Source organism: Vigna umbellata, chromosome 1, assembly GCF_029865625.1.
Source record: "Vigna umbellata cultivar VRB3 chromosome 1, Vumbellata_1.0, whole genome shotgun sequence".
NCBI classification, from domain to species: Eukaryota; Viridiplantae; Streptophyta; class Magnoliopsida; order Fabales; family Fabaceae; genus Vigna; species Vigna umbellata.
The window spans coordinates 34779160-34787286 of record NC_142165.1 but is presented as its reverse complement, the minus strand read 5'-3'; positions in this window follow the sequence as shown (position 1 = coordinate 34787286).

Here is an 8127-nt window from a genome sequence, read left to right as displayed (position 1 = left end):
CTGATCTCCATTCAGGCACCATAGAAACACTCCCGGCGTCCAGAGCTTCAGTTTGAACCGAACAGTTTCGAGTTCTGAACTGGTAAGTTTTTCTTTTCCTTAGTCGTTCGTTCTCTGGTACATGCAAACCAAGTACCGGTTGCATGCTGTTATCTTGTCTGAACCATTATTGGTTTTTTTTTGCTGTTTGGTTAGTTTGAAGAGTTGTGGAACGTAAGGGTAGAAGGATCTGTAGTCAGACGAACTGTATTTTGTCACTAGGATGATCGTTCACGCTTAGAGGTAAGGGAAGCTTATATAATTTAATTGTATGTTCGTTTGCACGTTCGTTGATAATGAATGCATGTTGCTGAGTGGTTGAATGTATATAACGTATGAATGCTGATATGCTTGTTTATATGGAATATGATTAATTAGTATGATATGGATTGTACGAAGTATGAAAATTGATTATGATATGAATTTATAAAGTTACAAAGTTTTGTATTAAGAAATGAGCTGAAGATAAATGATTTTGGTATGAATTTCCACTATGAAAGTGTACGTTCGGTACTGAACGGTCCTTGACCGTTCGATGTTTCTAGTAAACTTGGTTGAAATTTGATTCTTTCATTTGGAAAGAATCCTAGTTGAGGACGAGCGTCTTAGTGTGGTAATACTATGCTTGAGCGTTCGGCCAAGCGTAGTTGCATCTGAGTATTCTGTGATAAACTTAAATGTTATAAATATATGTATTTGTATATTTTAGTTATTCTTAAACACTATTCCGATAAAATCTTATTATATTTATCAAGCTTTCTATTATAGGTCAGTAGTGCTCGGTCTTACACCAATCGTTCGGGCTCGTTTCTTTATAATCTATCTTGAGGAAAATAGCGTTCGTCCAACTTCAGTAGAATTTCCCTCTATCGTGTTCGGTCATTGACTTGCATTAGGTTTCTATATGTGAATTATTCTAAGTATGGTTCTTTAAACGTCTTGACGTGTGTACATTCATTGGTTCTAGTCTAGAGCTTTAGTACTTGACATGTTCTTTGAAGTGTTGGTTTGAGCTTACGAGAGTCAGTTCATTTAACTGACTCATGGTATAAGTAACGTTCGTTCTTGTGACATATAGAGGTGCTCGGTTTCTTCCTCAACCTGACAGTAACCCTCTCGGTCTTATTCTATTATGGAACGGGAGACTTCTCTGACTCGTTCCAAGTGTCGTCCTAGTTTTGAGTGAGGATGGAATGTACGATATTTGATGTCCTTGATAATCCTTGAACAAAGATGGAATTTAAACGATTGATAATGAAAGATGAAGAAAATATGAGATGGATGAAATGTTTTGGATTATGAATGAGCTTTCCAGGGAGGAACGACTCAAAAAATGAATATTGAAATTGTAAAGTATGAATGTGGTTATGCTAAGCTGGCGGTTCATTCTGATGTTCCGTGAGTACTCGTCCTCACATAGAGGGGAGTAGGTCATGTGTGGGAATGGCAGGAGGTCCTAGTCCTTAGGGTTACTTTGGACAGATAGGACTAACCTCGGGTGGCAGCTAATGAGGGTATTCCAGTTACTAAATCACCCGGGTGCACGAACGTCGTAGCTACACAGATTTCATACAGTCCGGACAGTCAGTCTAGTATTAGGCCTTGCTTGAAACGTATGATGAAAAATATATTATGTGTTTGAATGTGAGAAATGTATGTTTATACTTGAATTAAATTATATAAGCTTACCCTGTGTTTTCCTGTCCTGTCTTGTTTGGTACGTCCGTCTTTGTCATTGCAATGATCATCTGTGTGGATGTGAGCATAAGGAGACGAGCTGTTGGAAGAGGCGCTGGAAGAAGAAAATTTGGTCGTGGTAGAAGTGAAGACTGAAGAGTAGGACGTTCGGTTATTAGTGTAGTTTATTGTAAGGTGGTCGTTCGATCACCTTTCCCCTTTTGAGTTATTTTGACCATTCGGTATAGATTTTGTAAACCGTTCAGTCAAGTTTGCTTATCTTATATAGTTTGCAATCACTCTTTTGTAAGGACGTTCGGCCGTAAACGTACGTTCGGTTTTATTTTAGTGTAAAGACGGATCTGAATTATTAATTAATTTTATTATTCTATTATATAGTTTTGGACTGTATTTTTGGGATGTTACAGAAGACGTTAAATTTACGTCGAATTTAAAAACTTCGAAGTTAAATTTACGTCGAATTTAAAAAATTTGACGTTAAATTTACGTCGAATTTTGTTAAGATATTACGTTAACTTAATGTCGAATTTTGTCAATATTCGACGTTAATCAATTTTTTTATTTTTTAAATTAATTGTGATCCTTTTTTACAACTCAAAGAGACCTGAAAAGCAAAAAAAACAACAAATTTCAGTTTTTGGTATGTTATAAAGCATGAACTATAAACATGTAGTCTAGTATCAACAACAAACAATTATAACCAAACAACAAACAAGTTCAATCAAACAACAACAACAAACAAGTTCAACAAAAAAAACAACAAACAAGTTCAACAAATAAGTTCTTCAAAACGAAAATGAAAACGAAAACTAACCTTCAAAAGGGTGATTCGTGTTGGGTACAAACAAAGTCCCACATCGGATAAAATAAGAAATAGACATGGGTTTATATACACATAAGATACCTCCCTTGGTAAGAAGCCTTTTGGAGTGGTACCAAAAGCAAATTCGTGAGGGCTTAGCCGAAAGCGGACAATATCTTACTAGTCTGGAGATCTATGGATATGTGTGTATATTGAACCTATACAACATATGGTATCAGAGCCAATGGTTCAGGTTTGGTGACCGGGAAAAAAAAACTTCCTCTATATGGGAGGTAGAAGAACCATAATCCTTTGTTTGAGGGGAGGATGTTGGGTACAAACAAAGTCTCACATCGGATAAAATAAGAAATAAACATGAGTTTATATACACATAAGATACCTCCCTTGGTAAAAGGCCTTTTGGAGTGGTACCAAAAGCAAATTCGTGAGGGCTTAGCCCAAAGCGGACAATATCTTACTAGTCTGGAGATCTATGGATATGTGTGTATATTGAACTTACACAACATATGGTATCAGAGCCAATGGTTCAGGTCTGGTGATCGGGAAAAAAAACCTTTCCCTATAGGGGAGGTAGATGAACCATAATCCTTTGTTTGAGGGGAGGATGTTGGGTACAAACAAAGTCCTACATCGGATAAAATAAGAAATAGACATGGGTTTATATACACATAAGATACCTCCCTTGGTAAGAGGCCTTTTGGAGTGGTACCAAAAGCAAATCCATGAGGGCTTAGTCCAAAGCAAACAATATCTTACCAGTGTGGAGATCTATGGATATGTGTGTATATTGAACCTACACAACAGTTCGTCAGAATAAAGTTTCGTCACAGTGAGAGAGAAAGCAGAATGCACGTATGAAGGATAAGAGCACGAAAATAATCGGTTAAAACAAACAAAAATCATACATAAAGTAATTAATTAACATGCATTTGTATCAAATGAAAGAAAGATTACATGTGATGCTCGTCAAACTTCGTTCGAGAAAAGTTTGAGAAGAGAAGAGGGTATCGCGCGCTAAGATAAAGTGAATGAATTTTCAATCTCCCGCTCAAATTTTTATTGAATTCACAACCTTTTGACATCGAATTTAAAAGTTATTCGACATTTTATATCCTTTTACGTAAAATTACAATTCTAAACGACATTTAATAATTGCATTTATTCAAAAAAATGCCACCACTCACTTTTAACGTTGGTTATTCAATGGTTGGACATTGAATGCGTGACGTTATATGCTGTTTTTGTACTAGTGAGTCTTTCAAAATACAGTGGCATTTTAAAAAAATTTGTACAACTATACTGGTATATGCTTCAGCTCTTTAAAGAATCGAGACATAAACCTTTTCAAATAATTTCAAAAATGCCACTGATGACATTTTTATAAATATTTGCATAACTATAGGTTTCGGTTCTTTACAGAACCGAGACCTATAGTTTTTGGCCCCAACACACATGGGCTATGGCCAAGTCCTATGAGATGTTCTAATTTGACAGGTATATTTGTCAATACTTAATAAGCTCAAAACATTCTTCAAATTCATAAATTGTTTTTCTCATTTTATTTTTTATTGAAACTTGAGTCATGAAAAGTATGTTATAACTAATGTGTTTTGAAGATACAAAAACTGTCGAATTCAAACTTTTGGAACATTCAATCAACTCAAGTTGTCTAATCTTAATTACTAACACTTGTATCCCCTTTGGCTTTGAATATATGCAATAATGTTTCCTTTCCTAATATGGTACTTCAATTAAAATTCATAGTGTTTCTTCAAAACTATATTGATCTTCTCTAAAAGAAATTGTACATCCTTTATTACTTAATCTATTATAATCTAGATTGTATTACGTGCTCCCAGTGGAAAAATAAGCCAATTACATAAGAATACAACCTCATTTCTACTTAGCCATGTCCAATTATTGTAACATTTTCCATAGTCTCAAATACTCGACTTTGACCTTTAACATTCTCCATGGCCTCAATGAGTTATTGACTTTTGCCTCCACTTCTTCTCAAGAACTAGAGCAACAATAAATTTTTTTTCTAGCTATTGACCTTACATGGACTTTATAATGATTATTCACATGTTCATGATCAGATTTTGGGTCCCCCGGTTGTACCTACCTTTACTTCTACTTGTTTCACCCCATTGCATGTGTCGATTAAGTCAATTGTTGAAATACCTTCTTTAGTCACTTTTGATGACTCTTAACCATTGGTATCTCATGTTGAAGTAGATAAGCCCTTCATGATAATAGAGTTTTGATGATAACAAAACACTTATACTACAAAATGAGGGAGTCTCTAGTTAGATGAGAAACTATTGATAAGGGAAGCCTTGTGAGTGTGTTAAGACTCCGACAACTATACCGAATCGTATCAAGTAATAAACATGGTAAGACCAAGTATCGTTTCCCTAGAAACAGTTATGTGATTTCTTGATTAAATAAGACTTGAAAATAAAATCTTTTGGTTTAAAATGCAAATACAGAAAAGTAAATATGCATGCAACTTGATCAATTAGACAAAAGTGCAAAGATGAACAAATGAATTTGATCTTATGGGATGCATATGTATTTGGGGGTTAGATTTCACCTAGTCTGCTCTCATGTATATACGAATTCTACTTCTTCATTAATGTCAATGTCACTTTCTAAATTACTTAAAACCTGATTCCTCAGTGAAGAAAGCCTATCCTTAATTATAGATCATAATGTCTTTCATCATCCCTAATAATTAATTCTTACGATAAGAAGCTTAAGACAACCAAAACTCATATCCCTATTCCTTGGCAATACTACTTTTGGGAATAATTCTCTAGAACCTGAATTGTAAGATACCTTCCGTTACTCATGCAAATAATACATCATGCTAATGAATGAGTTAAACAAAGAAAGCATTGAGCGAAGAAGAATTATCCTAACAATTAATGAAAGAAGCATATATAATTAAGAATCAATTCAATACATGAGAGTTTACAAAGGTTTACATCATTCCCCAACAAGAAATAGAGTTTAGTTCATCATTGGCATGGTGAAACTAGATGAATAATGGAAAAGAATGAAAGATAAAACCCTAGAAGTTGAAGATAAGATCTTCCACACCCAAATCCACCTTCGAGGGGTCAAAGGGTGTGTTTCTGCGCCTCTTCCGTCCAAAGATACAATCCCTAGGACGTCCAAGTCTTAAATAGAACATAAAAATAACAGAAAATAGGTCCAAGCCCACGAAACTGGCGCTCAACGCTCCACTTAGGGCGCCCGGACGGCGTGCCGAATCATATAACGCTCAGGGTCAGCTCAAAAGGCAAGTAGGCATGGTGTGACTCGAGGAAGTGGCGCTCAGCGCCCCAAAAAAGGCGCCCAGATGCGAGCCAGGGACTTCCTGCGCTGACAGCTTCAGAAAAAGGGTAGCCAAGCGTGAGACAGTGTACTCCGGTGCTGAGGGCCACTAAAATGGCGCTCAACGTTGCTGCGATTCTCCTTCTGATTCTTTTCCAGCTCTTCCTGAGTTCCAACTCCTTACTACTTCAACTCTTCTTCCAAATCATCTCAATTCCTATTGAAAATAAGGAAATCTAGCATAAAATCATTAAATTCACCTTTAACTGTCTTATTCACACAAAACTATGATTTCAAGCTAGTTTCTAAGTGAAAAATGGTGTTTTTAGTATCAAAATTAAGTATCAAATAACGGTAAGTTCAACCGTTATGAAAGTGCTAAACCTAAATCTTGTGTTTGTTTTTGATGATGACAACACATTGATTGTAACAACACAGATTGACACAACGAAAATGTGAATATATAAATGCTTATTGCTAATTAATGCATATGTTGAACATATTGTTGTTTCTGTATACTACTGTGATTATGATGTGAATATATCTCTGTATGCATACCGTATGTTTCTAAGTAATGAAAACCACAAGCACAAAAGCTTAAGTTTTGAACTGTGGCAAAAGCAACAAGTTAGAATCGATTTCGTTAATTGGTGAATCGATTAAAGCTCGTGTCTTTGCATATATCATTTTCAAATGTGTTGTGATGAGTTTTTCAAGAGAAAAAGTTTTCAAAATTTGTTGAAGTGTTAAGCTTAATCGATTACACATGTTATGTAATCAATTAAGTCTGCTATCTTTTGAAAACTATTTTTTCAGCTGAGTCAAATTGCTCTAACAGTCATATTTTTTAAATATGTTTTGACTTGCATTAAATGAGAATCGATTACATTTGTTTTGCATTCAATTAAGAGATGAGTTAGTTGTGATTCTGTCACATCTATTTTTTTATTATGTAACTGATTACATTACTAACATAATCGATTACTTTGCGTCTATTATGACAAAAACTATAAATTGATGCATTGCTTGTATTTCTGTAGACCACTTGATCATTTTACATTTTCATATCTGGCAGTTTTGATCTGAGAAAGTTTTACAAATTGCATTGATGCTCCAAGAATCAAGAAGAAAAGATCTTGAAGAAACTTGAAGGATTCTTGAGAGGAAATTTGAGATCTTGACTGATTGATTGTATCCGCACTGCTGAAGTGTATTTGCTGTGATCATAAAAGGATTCTACACTTGTTGATTGTGTTGTATCCCTGTTCGTGTGCAATAGGAAGAAGAGCGAGGAGCTCTTGGAGATCAAAAGCATATAACATGTAAATATGGAACATGTAACACATAATATACATGTGTTATCAATTATGTGTTGTCATCATCAAAAACTCAGATATTACTGAGATTGTGGGTTAAGCTAAACCTTTGTTCCCCTTATCAATAATCTCAATAATCTCCCCCTTTTATGATGCAGAACAATGATTAATAAACAACCATGTTGCACAAATCAATACAAATTATCAACCAAAGGGGGAGAATTATGATGATTGGTAATTAATTACCAATCATCATAATTCTCCCCCTTTGGGCATTAGCAAAAAAGGTAAGCAAACAATGATTGATATATAGATAATCAGTAACATAGAGATGCATCAGATATATCAAAAAGAGATTATGATGCTCCCCCTGACAATACTACTCACATGATTTAGGATTTTCTCCCGCTGAAATGAATACATGTGAAATAGATCAATGATATGTAATGCCCCCCTGTCATTATGCATGTTACAATCTGAAAACACATATGCACAATGCAATAATCAGATTATATTTCAGAGCATGTGAAAACATGTTTCAACATTGTATCAGAGTAAATGTAAAACAGTAATAACATATCATATTTGATACAATTTCAATCATTAAACACAATTTATTCTCTTATCATCTCAGAGCAAAGATACAACGAATAAACATTAAGATATAAGCTAAATAAACATTCACGGAATATAAAGCAAGGTTTAAAGATAACAGATATTCCAAAGTTTGGAATCTTTAACCCCTGTTGGTATTCAATCATTTCGATCTTAGTCGTAATCGACTTCTTGCTTTCTGTAAGTTGGTTTTCCATATCGCCTCTGTCAGCAATTGATTTGCGTGCAAAACCTTTCATGGTCTTTCTAGATCAAGCCCTTTAGAATCAATATAGTGCAGGAATTATCACAGAT